Here is a 21,492-nt window from a genome sequence, read left to right on the forward strand (position 1 = left end):
TGCACTGATCATGCAGTGGACTTGAATGGGAAACCCCGACTGCCCAGGAATCCTGTAAGTGATCAAGGAGTGGCCAGAAGACAGAAATTTTGGAGCAACCCCAGAGGAGGTGACTTGTGCTGAAAACTTTATTAAAAAATACCAGGAAACAAGAAGAAATATGCCCTGTTTACTGATGGATCTTGTCATATTGTGGGAAAGTATCAGAGGTGGAAAGCTGCTGTGAGCAGTCCTGAATGGCAAGTCAAGAGAACTGTTGAGGAAATAGGTGAATTGGGCCAGTTTCCAGAAGTGAAAGCCATCCAGCTCTCTTTGGATATTGCTGAGTGAGCAAAATGGCTAGTAATCTATATCTATACTGAATCATGTGTAGTGGCAAATGCCCTGAGGGAGTGGCTAAAGCAATGGAAGCAGACCAGCCAGCAGCACAGAGGTAAACCCAGTAAACCTATCCGGGCTGCTGCATTGTGGCATGTTATTGCTGCCCAGATAGAGAACCTGGCTGTAAAAGTACGTCACATAGATACTCATGTACCCAAGGGTCACACTACTGAAGAACATCACAACAACAAGCAGGTGGATGGGACTGCTAGAAATGGCATTTGGACAATGCCCTTAACATGTTTTAACTTTTGGTCAGCCCTGAATTGGTCGGGCAGTTGGAGTAGATGATCATTGTAGGTCCCTTCCAACTGAAATATTCCATTCCATTTTATTCTAAATAAAGTGTCTCAGGTAGACCTGGATGGGGGGCTCTTTTTATCTTGGTGGGCCCCTGACACTCCAGGACACCTAGGAAGAGAAGCCCACAAGATGGGCTTGTGACTGAGGACTTGACCATTGACACCACTGCACAGGTTATCAATGAATGTGAAATATAGAATCAAAGAATCATTTAGGTTGGAGAAGACCCTTAAGATCAAGTCCACCACTAAACCATATCCTTAAGTGACACATAAATGCCAGCATCAGCACCATGGTGTTGGTCTCTTTTCCCAAGTAACAAGCAATAGGACAAGAGAAAACAGCCTCAAGTTGTGCCAGGGGAGGTTTAAAGTGGATGTTAGGAAAAACATCTTCACTGCAAGGGTTATTCAAACATTAGAACAGGCTACTCACAGAAGTGGGTGAGTCACCCTCCCTGGAGAGGATGTAGGGACAGGGTTTAGTGGTGGACTTGGCAGTGCTAGGTTTGCAGTTGGACTCAATGATCTTAAAGGTCTTTTTTAACCTAAATGATTCTATGATTGTATGATTCCATCACTTGCTACTTGGGAGAAGAGACTGACTGACTCAACCTCCTTTCAGGTAGTTGTAGAGAGTGTTATTGTCTCTTCTCAACCTCCTTTTCTCCAGATTATAGAACCTCAGATTCTTGAGCCAACCCTCAGAAGACTTGTGCTTGAAACCTTTCACCAGATTTGTTGCTCTTCTTTGGATGAACTCAAGCACCTCAATGTCTTTCTTGTAGTGAGTGCCCCAAAAGTGAACACAGCATTCAAGGTGTGGCCTCACCAGTGTCAAGTGAAACGGATGATCACTTCCCTGCTCCTGCAGGCCACACTATTTCTGATACAAGCCAGGATGCCATTGGCCTTCTTGGGCACCTAGGCACACCACTGGCTCATGTTCAGCCGGCTGTCAACCAACACCCCCAGGTCCTTTTCCTCTGGGCAGCTTTCCAGCCACTCTTCCCCAAGTCTGTAGCATTGTTGTGACCAAGGTGCAGAACCCGGCACTTAAGCTTGTTGAATTGGCCCATTAATCCAGCCTGTCCAGATCCCTCTGTAAACCCTGCCTACGCTCAAGCAGATCAACACTCCTGGCCAACTTGGTGTCGTCTCCAAACTTACTGAGGATGCACACTAAGCAAATAAGCCAAGAGACTAAAGCCTCTCTGGTGCAGAGGAGAATGGCTGAAATATAAATATGGGAAAGCCTGGCACACTGATTATATCACACTATAACGAACCTGTGAAGACAAGCACCATGTGCTTACAATGATGAAAACAACTGCCAGATGGCTGGATATACCCTGTGACCCATGCCACTACATGAAATGCTATCCTGGGCATTGAAAAGCAAGTCTTATGGTGACAGGGCACCTCAGAAAGAATTGAGTCAGACAGCAGGACTCATTTCTGAAACAACCTCATAGACGCCTAAGCCAAGGAACAAAGCATTGAGTGGGTGTATCACATCCCCTATTGTGTTCCAGAATCTGGGAAAATTGAATGATACAATGGATTGTTAAAAACTATCCTGAGATCAATGGGTGCTGTGACATTCAAGAATTAGGATACAAATTTAGCAGAACCCCCTTGGCCATTTGCCAATCCACTAGGCCCTGCCTTGTTGAAAGCCCTATGTGCTGTAGAAGGAGATAAAATCCCTGTAGTGCACATAGGGAACAGTCTGGGTTATTCCTTCCTCATGAAAAAGCAAACACATTTGTGGGCCTGCTTTTGCTCAAAGACCTGGATGTACTTGTCAGGTAATGTGTAAGTATGGGGAAGTCTGATGTGTGCCCTAAAAATCTTCAGTGAAAATAACCCATGATTTCAGTTGTATGATGCCATTGCTGTATGATGCCACTGCTGAGGCTGCTATATGTTAAAGATATTACAGCAGGAGTCACCTGAACCAGTGAAGAATTAATCTCAAGCAAGCTGGTAAGTGCAGTGGTTACACAACCTGAGCTGGCTTTGGTGGGCAACAATCCAACACAGGAAAACTCTCCTGTCCTTATTGACCACCATAACAAATGGAGCGCAAAGTCATGGACTAAATTAACTCAATGGACATTTTTCGGACATTTCATGAACTTTTACAGGGGTGGTCCATAGACTGACAGAATGCCATCTGTGTGTATATCAAAGGATGGGAAGGGGAGAAGTAGCTAATAAGATGTATTGGACAGTATGGGACCAGAATGTGATGTAAATGGTCTGTCATAAGAAGTGAAGGCTGTACTGCTTTTGTCTGGGATTGAGTTAATTTTCTTCACAGTAGCTTGTACGGTGCTATGCTTTAGATTTGTGATGAAAACAGTGTTGATAATACACCCATGTTTTAGCCAATGCTGAACAGTGCTTTCACAGCATCAAGGCCTTTTCTACTTCTCATGCTTTGTCTCCAGCCACCAGACTTGGGGTGCACAAGAATTTGGAGGGGTCACAAAAGGACAGCTGACTCCAACTGACCAAAATGATATTCCATACCATATGACATTGTGCACAGCGATAAAAGCTGAGGGAGGAAGGAAAAAGTGTGTTTGTGGGGGGCAGGCCTTCAGAGTGATGGCATTTGTCTTCCAAAATAACCATTACCCATGATGGAGCCCTGCTTTCCTGGAAATGGCTGAACACCTGTCTGCCGATGGGAAGAAGTAAATTAATTCCTTGTTTTGCTTTGCCTGAGTGTGCAGTTTTTGCTCTACCTATTAAACTGTCTTTATCTCAACCCATGAGGTTTCTCACTTTTACCCTTCGAATTCTCTCCCCCATCCCACTAGTGGGGAGTGTGTGAGCAGCTATGTGGGGCTTAGCTGCCTACCAAGTTTAAACTACAACACCATGTTAGGCCAGAGGAATCCCAGCCTCAACCATTTTAAAAAAAATGTAGCCTGTTTTGAAACTGACTTTCACATAGATGCCAAAACAAAAGAAAAATGTACTTGTGTTACTTTAAAAGCTGTGTAGGCAGCTCTGTAAGATAAAATCATGCCTTCTTCCAGGACAAGAGATGGGTTGAAATCTGTTGTCTTGCCACAGCACCAGCTTGCAATTCAATGTGCCAGCTCTTGTTTATGGATTATCGGCTCCACCCTCTAGCTGCTTGCCCAGTGGGCAACTCAAAGCAGTACCATATATTTTGATGCATATCCTTACTAACAAGCAGAAGAACAAAAGGCGATTTGTATCTGTATTTATTGCCAGTTTATGTACACTCCAACAAGCAATCCAGTTCTTCGAATTTACTAAAATGAACTCATACCAATTTACAAAAAAAAAAAGGAAGAATAGACTTCATGCAGCTTTACCAGGAGACAAATACATCAATAAATAAATAAATAAATAATTGCAGTCTGGGAAAACCTGGAAGGTTGGGGTTTGTGTGTTTTTTTCTGATTTGGGGTTTGTTTTTTTTTTTGGTGATATCTCAAAAGGAGGTTGATGAAAAAGATACATTACAAGTCTATTTTAGAAATAATTCTGATAGTAGTATTAAAAAACAAAACTTTTGAGTTATAATGGAAATTCCATTTTAGTCTTAAGTGTATCTCTGGTTACCCCAAGGTCATAATGCACATATTCAGTACAGAGTTTATGGCATAATATGATATGAAGTCCAATATCGTAGATGGTGTCTTGTGGTCTTTTTCATTACTCAGGTGGTCTCAGGATGTTGTTGTTTGTATTTGTATTCACCAGTGCTAATAAAATTCCTTATGGTGAAATTTTAATTGTAAAGTATGGTAATTTGTAAGTGAAAAATAAGGTATTATTAAGCTATATATTGCTGTTAGTAACACTGTGACTTTTACTGTGGGTGTGTGAATGTCTCCAGTAACTATTCAATGAAACTGTCCCCAAAGGAAAGTGTGAAGTATTGCTGAATTATTGCTGTCAAAACGAAGAGGGGTTTTATATTACAGTGACAGTCTGTGCTATAAAACAAAATAAATTGCACCAGGCAGAGAAAATAAAAAATACCCCAACCCCCCAAAACAAACCAAAACAAAATCACAGTTCCTACTCAATTATTTTTCTCTGTTTTCCTGTAAATCTTTATTTTTTTCATTTGAGCCTCAAACATTATATTGGATTTTATTAAATTTATTTTTTCTATTTTAAGATTATTTCTTTTTTCCTCAACAGCTGTTGTAGAGACCACTTACTTCACTCTAACAGTTTTTTTTATAATGGCAATAAAACTTCACAGGTACTGTTTTCAAACCCAGCACCAGCCTTGTTATAATTGTACTTACACTGTAGCTAATGGGATACATGTTGACCAGTACTGGCAGCTGTTGAAAAGCTTCCTCTATATTGTGATAAATCAATAATAATTCATAACTAGTGTAGTTTAAAGATACAAGCTGGGTCATACAAAGGAGTGTGAAACTACTAAAAATTGAGTTTGCTTGTCACAAAATCATGAAATAGGAAAAAGAATATGAATTATGAAGAACTTCTGAAAAAAAGAGGTATTTACATGGCAGATTTCATTATCTTTTTCCTGTTTTGAAGCAAAACCAGTGAGACCAGTACTGATAGGAATGCTGAAATGCAAAAGAATTTTTAGAGTTGAATACTTCAACATTATTTCCAAATACATATGAGGAAAAAATGCATTTAGGAGTCTGTGGAAAAACTTACTATTTAAAAAAAAAGTTGGTTTTGGATTCTAAGACATATTAAGAGAAACTCAAGGTATGGCGTTCAGGTTTTGGTGGATTTTTTGGACAAAAGATCTGAGAGGAAATGAAAGTTTCAGCAGCTCTACTTATAAAGTATGCATTTTGTATGTAATTCTCAACCAAATTAGACTATGGAGAATCTAATACAATAACCTTGGAACACTAAACATTAAACATTATAGATTAACTCTGTGTGTATATGTATATATAACCTTCTGTTTTGTTTGTGGTTTTTTTTTTCCTGTTCAGGCATTCCCATGTGCCCTAAGGCTATCCACAACACATGCGAGACATATCCTTGCTTTCATTCTGTAAAAACACTGTTCTGCTGAATTGCTAAAACAATCCTTACATTATTTTAGACACATTGCTCAGAAAAACAACAGAAACTAGCACATGTAAGACATATTTATATTTTCGATACAAAGGTACATAACTATAACCCAGTGTAAGATGGGTATGCCGCTAGACATAAATGGAAAGGTACTTGTTTACCTCTGGCTTATGGGAAGGTTTTTGGATGAGTAGCCCAGCCTCAGAAAACTAAACTGTTAAAGCCTAGGTTAGAGAAGATGAATTACACTTATGGAATCTTAGATATTCATAGAATTCAGCATGGTAAGCAGATAAGGATTTGTGGGCAGAAGGGAAAGGAAAACGTCAAATGAAGAAGCAAAATAATAAAACAGAAGATAATAATTTGTTGCAAAAGCCATGCACAAATGATGAGACCTTAAATTCTGTAAGACTTCAGTAGATTCTTAAGAACAATCACAAGTAAAACACTGCAACACACCAAATGGAGTGTTTTTACCGATAACCCACCACAGGTCTTTTACTAACTTAGGAATCAAAGGGCTAAAGTTTTTTCAGGGCTTTATGGGCCTGCCTGGTCTTGACTTTGTCTCAGCTGTTTTAGCTGCATGTTGCCCAACAATCTGATGACTGTCTTATAACTTGCTTGTATCTTCAGCTTACATTTATGGAACGGTACCAAGGAATTGTACCACACATGGCAGAGGTTTAATAAAACTTAATCATCATCAAAAGTAAATTTGTGCATCAGGCAAAAAGAAGCATTAGTGACAGACTGTTTGGAAACATGAAAAAGAACACCACATGCAAGACCAAAGAGGAAAGTGAACTCCCACCACTGCTGACTCCGTACTGCTCTTGACAAAGGACTCTCGATACTGGCAACCCACCAGAGCATCCAATGGTAAGGAAAATGGCCCTTGACCTTTGACTGGTGGTGCTTAGAAAGGTGAGTATAGCAATGGAAAACAAGGGAAGATACTACAAAGTCTGTGTGCACAATACATTTAACTGAATTATTAATGGGAATTTGGAATAATTTAACAATTTGAATGAAAAGTGTTAATATAATTGCAATTAGATTAATGATAGCTGCTGGCTGCATTTTAATTAGGCTGTTAAACTATTACTTAGAGTATCAATAAATTCTTGTGTCTGCATAAAAGATGTGTTCCCTTTTTGCCCGTAATAAAATTTTAAGTGTGATTAAAGTTGATTCAGGTACATATCTACAGTCTGTCATTATTTTGTACAGGTTTGTATATGTCTTTTACAGGCTGAAAGTGAGTGTGATTGGTCTTTAAACTCTCAGAATCACAGCAGAAATAGATAAAATATTTATATGTCTCTGAGTGCCTGGAAGGACATACTAGATGAAAATATATTTATGCCATCTATGTAATCTGTCTCAGGTGGTTTTTTTTTCTTAAAGTTACTTCTGGTGTATGGAATATGGGATTTATTCCCATGTTGTACATCCAGATATGCACTCCAGTTGTGTGTATGCTGGCATCTGAGTGCAGAACTCCTCTGCACCCAGTTTTCTTTGGAATAAAAGGCCATGATATGGAGGCAACTGTATGTTCTCCAGCTGTCCCCTACTCTGGATGTTCAGATCAGACACTGTTCCAGAGCTTTGATGATGAGTAGTGCTCAAATAACATCTATTACTCTGCAACAGTTAAATAGAGTGCATATACTTATAACTTAGAAGTGAAACAGCATGCCTAGAGATATTTATGCTAAAATTTTTCTGTTTTTCGATTCTCCTAGCAGTAATGTTATGTGAGCTGTTAGGCTAACAAAACAGAAAGGCAAATCCATGAAAAATGTCTAAATCTATTTAAGGGAAAAGTTGCATATAGAGAAGGGATAAAATAACTTAGAAGCAAAGTATGCTAACATTTCAAAACTGCTTGAACGAATAAGAATTTTTAGAGGCATTCCAGGTCAAAGCTTAAAAAAAGGCATGAAGAAAAAAATGGTGAAAACTTTTAAAAGCAATTCAATTTAATGAAGCACACCAATCCAATAATTCAATGTAACAGTGTGTGCTGACATAGCCAGGTGTGATGTATCATACATAGAAAGCTTCGTAAAGATACATCATTTTCCACAAATGTTTAAAACTCTATGTGATACTAATTAATGATTATTGTTTAAGCATTTGGTACGCTAAAGGAGAGTGGAGAAGCAAACCCATATATCCCATCAGGTAATGGGCAGTTTGTACATACATCATTGTGTATAATTTTAAAATGAATATAGGAAAACAAAACATACCAGGAAAATGTAAAATATGAGACATTGTAACATTGTCTGTTTGTGTTTTGAGGACAGCAGTCATGTTTCAGAGATTTGCAAATTAAATAATTCAGACATTAAAATTCCATGTTTATAACATAACATTAAAGGTCAGATAGCCATAATACACAATTAAATGTGTGAAAGACAGGCATTTTGAATGACAGACTATTCCTCTTGGCTGATCCCAAAACTTGTTTGTTTTTCCTGTACTGCCTAGTGTTTGCTTGCAGGACTGTTTCGAACTTTTTAGGAACTTTCTAATCTGTATTCCCTAAGGATTTTTAATAGAAATGTTGTTTCATTTATTTTGATCCTTTCAGGAATTTTTAAAGCAAGAAAGGTAATATCAAATCTGTTGTTAAGCACTAATTTGTTTGCAGATAAAAAAGTCTCATTCAAAGGTATTGTTGTTTCCTTTTACAGGCTTGAAATAATAAAAAGCACAGTATCTTTAAGCAAAAAATATGTTTTCCTACATGTCTCCCTATATGGTGCAGTTTTCCATCAGATATTTCTCCATTAGTTTTTGATTACTAGGACTATATAAGAGTTCTCAATGAGACTTCTTACAGAAAATGCCCTTTTCTGCACTTCAGATCCTTTAGCTGGTCAGAACAGATTTCACCAGACACAGAAAAAAGACAGTAGTTGGGTTCTGTCCAAATGCTTCCTTCATTCACATGGAAAGATCTCAGTAATTTCAATGTGAGACTTGTGTTTTACTCCAGGGAACACTGAATGGCTTTAGGGAAGATTGTAGGATAGTGAAGAACTGAAATAAATGGAAAAGCTTCTGCAATGTTCAGTAGGGGTAGATTTTAGCCATAGAGGAGTAAAACAAAAAATTGGGTTTTGTTTTTTTTTCCCTTTCAGCAAATACAGGAAATTGTGTTCCCTCTTGTTTCTACCTTCAGTCATATATATAGTTTTAATCTTGATTTCTTAAAGTCAGGCAAATTTAAAGCTGTAAGAAGTATGTGGGATCATTAAGATGTGCACCACCAGAACAGAATAGGAAATGGGATTTCAAGATACTGAAGATGTCTTTGGTTCTAAATGAAAACAGTCATTAATATCTCTTTACATTCTGGAAATAAACAGAGGAAAAAATGCCTTGTTTTCTTTAGTTTTGTTTTAAACTGATAGGCAGAAATATACAAAATGGATTTTAAACCATAGGGAGGGAGAAAATGGAGAGGGAAGACTTCCTGATGCAATACTTTATGTGCCTCGAGAAGAATTGTGCTGTGATAGGAAACACACTGAATAAATGTATCTAAATGTCTTTCAAGGATTTTAAAGGTTTCATCTCCTGACTGAGGTAATAACTAATCATCTGGTAAATTTGTTCTTCATTCTTTTCCTTGTTACTGATTATAGGAAGTTATTATATTTTTGAGGTGCTGCTAGGGAAGCGCTGCACTGTCTGTACGCTAGTACAATTTATGAGCAATACAAACCACATAATTGTACCTAAGCATGATTTTTTTAGAAGGGAGAGTTTACAAAAATTATACTTTTGTTCATACAGTGTGTGTTAAAGAATGCATTTATTCAAATGCATTTTGCACTATTAAGACTTTTCTCAGGGATTTGCCAATTGGTATTGCCAATAATGAACTTTGATTGAAAATTAGATCCCATGGCTCCATGGAAAGAGCAAACTTTCAGTTAGCAAATAGGTACCTAGGATAAAATAAGCATCACAGTGTGGTGTTAGATCTTTTTCCTGTGTCAAGTGTTATAAATTAATATTTTATTAGGGTAAAAAAGTAAGGGTCTGTGAACTCCAGGACAAAAGCCTATGTTTCAATTATAGCACATAATAATGTGAATGGATTTTTCTTAAATCAACTTTTACTGAAAAAAATATCAACCTTTCTCCCTTCCATATGAAATGAAGAACTGCAAAAATCTGAAGTGCTGAAAGAAAATGTTTTATACAGGTTTTAGTTAAAAAAGACAGCTATGATGAGATCTTGCTTGCTATTTAAGTATCTGTGCATTTGAAAAGTTAATGTCAATTATGGTTTATTTTCTGTGAAAAGGAAAAAGCAATCCTAGCACAAATCAAAGATTATAACCACATTGTGCAAAATATAGGATTTAAGAGCACTGAATGAATGAAATTGCAAAATGACTCGCTGGTGTGATGGATATGATGGTGTTCAAGCAGTGAAGTGTTGCAACACAACTTTTGACAGTATTTAAGCAAAGAGATAAGAGATACAAAAAAAATTATTAGAGAGAACAGCTTTCTCCATTCAGCAGAGAAAAACACCTAACTGTTTCTGGGAAACCTTCTATTGTGGTTAAGAAAGTTGTAGAAGTGGCAATTGTAGACCTACAGGAACATTTTATTGGTAGTTGGGCTTCATTTTTATCTTCATTCTTCCATCAAGGTGGTATAATAAGTGACAGTCACGCTGATAGTCTTAATTTCAATTTTTACATTGCAACATATCCCAAATACCTGATGGATAGCCCCTTGCATGACGTTTTTATGGTCATTAAATAGAATTCCTTGTCAATAAACATTTTGCAATGGGTCTCCAGAAGCCAACTAGTCCTACCTCTTCAAAGAAGGTTTAATTAGATCAGGTAGTTCAGGACTTGTTTAGATGAGTCCTGAACACCTCCAAGGATGGAGATCTCACAGCTTTTTTGGGTAACTTGTTCCAGTGTTTCACTTCCTCATAGTAATGTTTTTTTCTCACCTAAATAGTCCACATATTTAAAAATGCCATGTATGCAACTAGCTTGAGATGAGGCTGATAAGACAGAAAGATCCCCTGAGATGTCCATTTCTTGGGTCCATCCTGAGGTCCATTTCTTGGGTTGTATTTCTTGTTTTGATTCAGATCATACATATATACATAAACCAATCAGAAATTTTCGCACAGCATAAACCCTGATTTTCAGACAATACTATGAAAAGTATATTGTGGGAAGGACACTTTATATTCGTCAGTAAAGTACAATATATTTTTGTATGATAAGGTTTTTTATGAACATTCTCCAATTTTTTTTTTTAAACAAAGTAAATCACACTTTAAAATATCATTCTTACTGATTACTGTGCTAATTCATACACAGAAAGTGAAAGGCAGTATCTTGTTCATAATATTCTGGGTATTTATGACTGCACACAGGAAGGAACCAGACGTAATAATTTAGAATTGCAAGCATCACCTATTTTTTAATCTGATCTACTTTTTTTCTGTGTTCCAGGGTCTACCCTGTGCAGTAACATGGCAATTATGTTTCAATGCTCTTGCCAGGTGGAGGTTTTTTAAAAAATTATAAACACCCTTTATAATACTATACATGTGACTCTGCCACAGGCAGTATTATTGCACAATTCTCTGTATAAACTAATAAACCCTGTTTAAAAACTGGCTGTTTCTGGCCCCAGTTAACGCATCTGAAATGCTGAAGCAGGACTGCACTGTGGTGAGTATTAGACCTCAGAGTCTTAATTTACATTTGAAATTGTATTGGGTGTATGTGCCCAGGTGTTGGCAGCAAGGACCTGCAGGGATGGCCTCCAGTGACACCAGTACAGTGATACCAGTACACTCAGACATCTGTGCCACCCCCACTCCACATGGGGTTGGGAACCTGGGGACCCTGGAATCTGGGAGACCCACAGCACTCCCACCACCTGTGGGGATCCAGGCATCCAGGTGTCTCAAGTCAAGTCTGTTTTTCCCATGATGGTAATCAGGAAGTGATCTCCCTGTCTTTATCTCCATCCATGATCTTTTCTACTTTATTTTCTCTCCCTGTCCTTTTCGGGAGTAAGAGCAAGAGAGAGGTTAGTTGGGCATCTGGCTGAAGTCCAAGGTCAACCCACCACAGTCCTTTGTGCCTGGCTATTTTTTGTCCCAGCTAACACAACTGAAAGGCAGATGCAGGACATTAATGGTGTTTACCTTCTAATGTATTTTTGGATGACAGTCTTAGACACTTTTTATTCTGTTAGGCTGAATGAGGTAAACTCTTAGAGAACAAGGAACAGTAGAAATATGCATACATTTTGAAAGGGGAACATAATAGAAGAGCAAACTGGTTGGACATAGACTAATGTAAGAACAAAAGATACTCCATACTAAAATAAGCATGTAAGCAAAGAGAAATCAGCTGTCTGCAACACTGAAAAACACCTTTAAAATGGATATGTAGGATGAGTGCGTATCAGGTTGTCTGTCCATTTACATTCAGCTGAATGTGGACATTTGACTCCTATGAACAAATTTTATTCATGTCAGAGCTCCTTTATTCCCAATATAAGTAAATTATACACAACGGAATGATTAATTAAGTTTTTTTGACTGAGGCTTTTAGAGTATTTTTAATTTACTTTACATTTTTCTTCTTGTTTTGTCTGAAGTTAGTGCTGTCTTCTAACTTTTCTAAAAGTATTTTTGTATGTTTAAATGCTTTTTTAAGAAGATGTTGGAGGACAGTAAGGTTTTTAAACAACCTTCCACAGAAAATAAGTCAAGATCAAAATTTGTCAGGACCTTGAGCCCACTCCCATCTTATGCAAGCTTGTTGACTGAGTCCAAACTCAACTCTTTTGGTGAGAAAAGCTTTTATGAAGAAACTTAGAAGATGCCTGACCAATGCCTGCCCCTTCTTAGGAGAACTGCTTTTGGGCTGGAAATCTCAACTGTGGAGCCCACCTGAGCTCCAGTGTTGCAGCAATGCTTATGACTAGCCATGGACCCTGTTGGTCTGGACATGGACCCTGCTGGCGATCTGTAGGCCAATGCCCATCCCATCTTTGGCCTGTCCCCTGGCAGGGCTGGGGCAGTGGGACAGGCCCTGGCCACAAAGCTCTGCCATTCTGGCCCTGTGCAGAGTCTCCAGTGCTTCCAGCCTCCAGCCCTGGGGAGCTGCTGACCCATGCAGAGCCCTGACCAAAATTTACCGTTTCTTGCCATCAGAAAAATAGATTGTTATTCTATAGAGAAATGGATCATCAAAGAAGTAATAACAGATGAACTTACCCTGTGTCACAGTGTGGAAAGAGTATGAATTGTGAAACTTCCTAACATTTCATTATTTGATTTCATGCTGATGTTCTGTTGACCTTTGGGTTTCTACTATCATTTCCACCTTCTTTAAATTATAAATTATCCCTTAATTCTTCCTTTTTGCAGAAGCAAACTCAATGTTTGTTTAATATTCTCTTTTGAGTTGTGTGGGTTTTGCGTATGGGATTTTTGGGGGTGGTTTTTTTTTTTTTTTTTTCTAATTTACCTTTTGTTTTTGATTGGTTGGTTGTTTTTTTAAAAAACCCAGACCTGAATATTGTGTCAAATATAACAGAAAAGGCAATGCTTCACTTTTACAGCTACCCATTCAACAGCATTCCACTGTGAGTTAGGAACAGTAATAATTTTGATAATAGCATGTCTGGAGTCAAGTAAAACTGAAATGTGACAGTGAGATACCCACAGGAAAAGTAATCTTGCAGTCCTTAATTTCTCACCTAAGCCTCCCTCCTTCCTTCTGTAAAACTACTCTGACACAAATCCCAAGATGAATGTCTAGCTATAAGTACATGTTGTCTTGAGGAAGTGAGCAAAAGGAAAGGCAAGGAGTGATTTAGTAGTTTGTCTTCATGCCAATATCATGACCTCCGTCATAAAGTTGGTTTAAAGCAAAAATCACAGCTTGACTTTCCCCTTACTCACTTCTCCTTGGGAGCATGCAGTCATAAGCAACACTCATTCCTGAAGTATTCATCCTAGTAATCTCGTAACAGTTAATACAACAATAAATTCATATCAAGAAGCCCGGTATAACAGAGTACATTTACCAGGTTTTAATATTAGAGGGTTAAGAGGAATGTTAACAATTAATTTAGTAGCTAAGGACTTAAAGGGATTTTCAGTTCGCAAATGAACTGGGTATTCTTTAATTCATTGTTTTTTAGAAAAGAAATAGACAAACACTAAAAGTAGCAGAGCCTAGTCCCACTTAAAAGAAATGCAGTAGCAGAACCTCAGTTCATATGTACTGGGACAAAGACTGTCTAAAGTATTTATACCTCAGAAATTTGATTAATAAACTGCTATAAATTCAAATGTGTTAAGTTTCTCTATAAATGTATAAATATTTTCTAAATATTTAATGTACATATGGTAAATACCCATAACAAAAAAAACTAAAGTCATACTACACCATACAAAATAATTAACAGAAGGAGTAAACAATTGAAGTCATATGTATGAGAAGAATACACTCAGTAACATTTCCAGAAACGGTTTCTACATACAGTTAACAATTGCTGCATTTAACATAATAGTGTAAGTTCTTATGAAAGTGTAACAGATATTCATTGCACATAGCATAATAATGAATATATTTCCCTATACAGTAAATCCATAGAATAATTAACATTGACACTTACCCTATTATAAGGATGTATTATTATCTGCTTAAATATTTTGTGGAATAAGCATGTTTTTAAGCTTTTGTATAAATGGGAGTTTGCTGAACTGGGATCTATTAAATAATTTTTCATGCTCCTTTGTTTTTAATATGGAAAATAAGAGAGCAAAATGAAGCATGTTAAATTAAATCTACTTAATGTTGCAGAAAATCCGGAATTTTTATTGTCTATTCTCTACTCAATTTTGTTGTGTTAATACTGAACTACTGCATCTATGCTGATACAAGTAATGTAACCCTGTAGGTCCTTGTGTGTGTTTATATCCACTACATGGCATACTACCAGTACTTCTGCTGAAGTGTTTCACAAAAAAAAGCTCCTGTTCCTGTTCCTGTAGTATTGACTACTCAGGTCAGAAATTTTCTAGAATCATTGGGGGGGAAAAAGCTTCTAATACAGAATTTTAACTTCTGTCCTACAAGGATTTGAAAACTGACTCGGAAATGTAAAAAGGGGCAATCACACCTTCTCTCCCTGGCTAGTTTAAGTTTAAAATATCTTAAAAATACGTTCTTTGATTGAACAACTTAAATCAGAAAGTTTAAACAGGGATGTCTGGGTAGTACTGATTGGTGGTGCTAGGTGCCTGCAAAGGCTATCCAGAAGTCCTAGGCACCCAGTAACACAACTCAGTGTTCCTGAAGGAGTAACGTGGAGACATCCAGAGCAGGAAATGGGAAACCACAAGCATATGCAGTAGGAAGATGAATCTGGAGAGCAGGTGCCTTTGTCTCCATGAATTCAGAACAATGGGCAGTCTGCTGAGGGCATTGACGACTGTTGTTCTTTAAATAGTATATTTTATTTATTGTACTCCTCCAGGCGGTAGAGACTTGTCTCTAAGCCCTCTTCAGCTTGGAAGGGTGTTGCACGCAAACTCTCATTTTCCAGTAAGACCTTAATCAGAAAGCTCTAGACAATCCTTTGGTAGAGCTAGATTCCCACCTTTTTATAACAGTTTTTCAGAACAACTGCAAAGGAGTTTGACTTAATAGGAGATTTGTTTAAGTGAGAAGCGTTTTCACTTTATTTTATAGCATTGAGATTTTAAATTTTAATTCCAAAGATTATGCCCATATTCATAATTAGAGTTTATGCTACTGTCCTGTGCACATCAATTGGACAGAATATAAACAAATCATTTTTTGAATTATGGTACCACACTTAAGACACACAGAAAGATGGTGGTCACTGTACCAAAGACTACATGAATTAACAAAACAACAGAGCATGCCAACTATGCTTATGAATGACAGCTGCCTGAATCTGTGTTCATTCCTTGAGATTTTACTGGTTCTTTAACCTATATTCATACAACACTAAAAGAAAAATCATGCTCCATTACTGTCATTACTAAAAGCTTGAATTAACTCAGTGGGCCTTAGATTTAGCCCTCAGGTACTATTCTAGTAGAGAAAATATCTACCATAACTGTGACTGGTTATTAACCTGTGTTACTAAGATTAATGGGGCTTGAAAATGTACTTATACCTAGCTAAGAAAGCTTCAGATGATTATCTGATTTATAATAAAATAGTCCTTTTCAAACTTCGCAGAATTATTTTGTTTTTATATAGCCTATTTAAAGGTAAGTAATGTATATAGTTTTAAATATATATTTTTTCAGAATAATATTTGCAAGTATGGTATGATTCGAAATTCAGGAATAAACCTTCAGAATTTTTTCATTTTTTAATAGAGAAGATATTACTTAGTTATTACAGTTGCAAACTGTGTTGATAAATAAATAAATTTCAATCAGTTTTTGGAACTACTGGTTTATTTTTCTGCATAAAAAGAAGCCCTTCATTATGGAAAAAACAATTGAAGTCTTTAGAGATCTGTCTTCTCCTGAGATTAATGCTCCATTTTTGTAGTGTGTATGTATATGCATATCAACTTTTCCTACAGAAATATTTTTACTATTTGCAGGAAGCTTTGCAAATTACCAATAAACCATTTTGAAAAGTAATTTTTGCTTTTCTGAAATTATGCAACACTTTTAGTTTAAACTGTTCCCAAAAGAGGAACATTGAGAAAATGCTTCTGACTTATTTTTCAGAGCTTTTTCTACATGCAGCAGACAGAAAGTAAGGAAAATATTTTCCTGAGGAAGGCCGTTCTAAATTTTTTTTCTCTCTGATCATCCTGAAATGGCACATAGACATCAAATTTTAATCAGTCGCTAATGAAATGCATCTCCTTCAGCAAAAGAGCATCATTAAAGATGACTCAGATCAGAGACTCAGATCAGCAAACACATATATTCTTATTTTATTTTAGTTACTCAAAATGTTAAAATTATGAAGTATCCTGTATGCTTGAGAAACAGGAGTATCAGTTGAATTAGACTTCACTGAAATATCTTACAATGTCTTAGCTGTAGCTCAGAAAATGATATAATTTTGATTCTCTGTAATTTTTTAGTCACCTTTGGGACAATCAATGACATTCTCCCCTTTGATTGTTTGGATTCTCTTTGTTTCCTTTTTCTTTAAAATTCTATGATTTCTTCCACTGTATTGTTAGGAGGGTTCTGAAAGTCTCTTCTGTATGTTCTGTGTTTCTTTTCATCAATCGGTTGTCTCACTTCTCAAAACTCCACTTACAAGCGATCTGGAAAAAAAAGGTTTGTATTTTCAGTGTCCTTTCTGCAAATTATTTTAGAAATACTCATCAGCATTTCCTAAATGATTATGCTTTAAAGACTCAAAATAAAAGCTTCTCTTAAAGTGAAGTTTGGGGGCTTTTTTTTTTCCTTTACCACCATTTTGCATGACAGGTGGCAAGCAAAAGATATTAGGAAGGGCCACATTGCAGATGCACATCCTCCTTTGTTGCATTTGTACTGTGTACTTTTTATACATACTACAGACATATTTAGAAGATGTCTTTATTCATATAGACACATGTTTATGTATGCAGGCATGTTTGGAAGGAAGTCAACAGAACTTTCAAAGAATATACATTCAATTACGTTCTAGTAACCCATCTAAGTTTGCTGCTGCTTTTGCTGGCAAGGTTTTGCCCTGCTTTCACACAAGTTACTTAATAAAATACAGTTAATCTGTAAATTATTACTGTGCTTATATCAAAGGCACTCATAAATATCATGCTCTGCATGTATGTATTTGCTCGTAAACCCTTTATTTAAGAATATCATATCTGCAACACAATACACCATAAATCTAACTCCAGAGTAGCTTTGTGTAGGTAAATTCTGTGAAATTTGCAAACCTAACAAATTTATCCTGACTCCGGAAGATTGTACTTCAACATAGAAAACATGTTAGCAGTGACATCTAGGCCATCTAAAAGAGTCTTGCCCCACCTCTAGAACAGGCATATGCACATCATTCTAGAAAGATACTTATCCAGTATTTTCTTGAAAATACCCTGTTCTGGGAACCACAACTTTCTTAGCTCATTGTTTTTAGTGAACCACTGGTTTCAAAGTGAGAAAAACTGTGGTTTGTTCTTCCTTTCCCTACTGGTTAGCCAAAATATAGTGTTGTCATTTAAGATAATTGATTCCTGTCCCCTCCTAGGTAACAATCGATCATTGACGTCTTTGTGACATATATGACTTTTTATTTCTACTGTCAGCTCTCTGTTTTATAGTTTACACAAATAAAGCAATCTCAGCATATTTTTAATTCATTTTCATCGTACTTCTCTAGATTCTAACAGTCTCCTTGACAGATAATACCAGTCTGGGTACCACTCCCACTGCAGCCTTTCTAATGCAATGTAAAGACAAAGCACTGTTGTGTGTACCTTCATGTCATACATTTTGGCCTTATATAATTGCTAAAGATTTTATACGCCATTTGGTAAGAATTATCAAAATAGCCTAAGGGCAGCAGTTGATCTCTGCTGGTGATTGGACAAGAAATAGGCAACAGCTATGATGCTTGCCAAACTGCCTGAGCTAAAGAAAACCTATGTAAAAGCTTTGGTAACAAACTGAGTCTTGGATCTCTGACTGATGCTCCTATCAATCACAGAAATTTTGCAGAAAGAGCCAATATACCTAACAGTGTTTTACTACTGACTTTTTGCAAGGGTATGTTACTATTGACACATGCATATGTGTACTAACTGTAACTCAGAGATCCTTTTCTACAAGGCAGCTGGCTAGGGTGCTGTTCCTCATTCTTTACCTGCATATTTCATTATTCACAAATGTAGTGCTTGGTATATCATATGGTACATTTTTTAAGCCAACTGACTTCTATCCATTTTATTTTCCACAATTTAAAAAACTGAAAGGTAAACAGAAAGGCTTGTTTCACCCATAAAAGTAGAAGTATGCCAATGAGATTTGACACTGTATTGTTTTGAATCCCAGAATAATCATACTAATATAACTACATGAGCATTTTTATATTCAGCTGCTCAGTAAACTAGTATTACTGAGTAACAAGCCACAGCCATTTTGCTAACAATCTTTGCTCCCATTAAAGTGATCTGTAACTTCCTACCTGGTGTATATATCCAGTTGCAAAAATCAAGATGGATGAAACATAAAGGCCAGAAAATTTGTCAGGGTCTGAGCTAAAGAAGTTTTCACGACTACTTTACTAAAGGGAAACTAATTATGGGTGTAAGACTGAAGAAACCAAAAAACTCTATTTACACACACAACTTCTACGTAATTTTCAGTGTCCTAGTCTCTCCCTCCATACCACCTCCTCTCCATATTTGCAGAAACATTACTTTCAAAGACACCATTAATTTATCTGAGGACCTTGCTGTTGATTCGCTCTGCTATTCATCCCCACTCAAAAAATTCTCCTCTGAAGAATTAGAGAAGCTATGTTGCCCCCTAAATTATTAAGTTAGGGAGGGGAAACAAGGTGAGTATCTTAGTTTCTCTCTGGTCGTAACTTCCTTCAATCCTGCCAAGGTTTTTTGAAAAACATTAAACTGGTTTGTCATAGGAATACTTCCACAGAACCTTACAGTCAAGAAGAGAGGACGCCCTGTGGAAGAGCTGCCTCTCTCTCTCTTCTGCTGTTATGTTCCTTGGACTTTTCCAAACCTTGTCTTCCTTTGACTTCTTATCTTCCAGCTCTGTATTACAGACAATGTAAAGCTTCAAATCCTTACAACTTCCCTGTCTGAGAGGCATAAAATTATACTACTTTTCTAGACTTTAGAAGTGTAAACGTAGATGTTTTCATTTAGTACTGCATCTTAAAAAATCACAGAATCACTGAGGTTGGAAGGCACCTCTGGACATTGGCTATTCTAACCACCCTGCTCAGAACAGGGTCAGCTAGAACAAGTTGCTCAGGGTTATACCCAGTTTGGATCTGAATATCTCTAAGGATAGTGACTCCAGAACATCTCTGGGCAACATGTTCCAATATTCAACTAACCTCACAATGTAAAAGAGCTTTCTTACATGTAAGTAGAACTTTTTGTGTTTCAGTTTGTGCCCATTGTCTATTTTCCTGTCACTGGGAACTATGGGCAATATTCTGGCTCCATCTTCATAACACCTTCCTACCAGGTATTTATTAATTGATTTATTGAAAACACTCTGACTACTGAACAGACTTTTGTTCTACAGGTTCCCAAGTCCCTCAGTCTCTCCCTGTATGTCAAATGTTCCAGTCCCTTAATCATCCCTGTCTCCCTTTTTTGGACTCTCTGCAGTATGTTGATATCTCTCGTGTTCTGGGGAGCCCAGAACTGGACATAGTACTCCAAGTGTGGCCTTACCAGTGCTTGAATAAAGGGGAAGGATCACCTCCCCCCACCTCCTGGCAACACTCCTCTTAATGCAGCCTAATAGGTTGTTTGTCTGATGGCTGTTGGCACATTGCAGGCTCTTGTTTCACTTCCTGTCCACCAGGACCTCCAGGTCCTTTTCTGCAAAGTGCTTTCTAGCCAGTTAACCCCCAACATGTACTTGTCCATGGGGTTATCCCTCCACAGGTGCAAGACCTAGAATTTGCCTTTGTTCAGTTTAATGAGATTCCTTTCAATCTGTTTCTTGAGCCTGCCAAGGTCTTTCTTAATGGCACAATCATCTAATGTATCAACCACTCCTCCCAGTTTTGTATTATCTACGAACTTGCCAAGGGTACATTCTGTCCTATTATTCAAGTCATTGATGGTCCCAGTATTGAGCTCCAAGGTGCACCACCAGTGAGTGTCCTGCAGCTGAATGACAGTTTGAGCCCAACAGTTTAGCCAGTTTCCAATCCACAATACTGTAAACTTATGTAGCCCATATATATATCATCAGTTTGTCTATGAGGATTTTATGGGAGACAATTTTGAATACCTGGCTAAACTCAAGAAAAGTAACATTCACTACTCTTCCTTCACCCATCTTGCTAGCCATTTCCTTGCAGAAGGCTGTTGGGTTTGTCAGTCATAATTTCCCCTTTGTAAATCCTTTCCTGACACGTTTGGAATTGCCTTCCAGAAACATTTTCTCCATGACCTTTCTGTCAGACATCCAGCCTGTAGTTGCCCAGATCTCATATATTGACCTTCTGGAGAAGAGGAGTGACGTTTCCTTTCTTCCAGTCCCCAGGGACCTCCCACAGTTGCCATCATATTTCAAAGGTTATTGAGTGGTATCACTGTGACATTGGGAAGCTTCCTCAGCACTCATGGCTGCATCCCATCAGGTCCCTAGTACTAGTATGTGTCCAATCTGTTTAAATATTCTCTATCATGGTCCTCCACTGAGGGTAAGTCTTCCTTGCTCCAGATTCTCCGTCTGACTTCAGGGGCTTGGGATTCCTGAAGGTAAATCTTAACAGTAAAGACTGTGGCAAAGGAGGTGCATAAAGTATTTTCCCATCAAATCAAATTCCAATACAATTCCCTAAACCAAACCCATTTCCTAATAAATGTTGCTTTCTATTTAAGATGAAATACAGATTTATTATAATAAAGGCTTAATCATAGTGCTTTACTAAGTAAATGGTTTTACTAAGTAAATAAGATGAGATTTTTA

Source organism: Phalacrocorax aristotelis, chromosome 1 (assembly GCF_949628215.1).
Source record: "Phalacrocorax aristotelis chromosome 1, bGulAri2.1, whole genome shotgun sequence".
Lineage (NCBI taxonomy): Eukaryota > Metazoa > Chordata > Aves > Suliformes > Phalacrocoracidae > Phalacrocorax > Phalacrocorax aristotelis.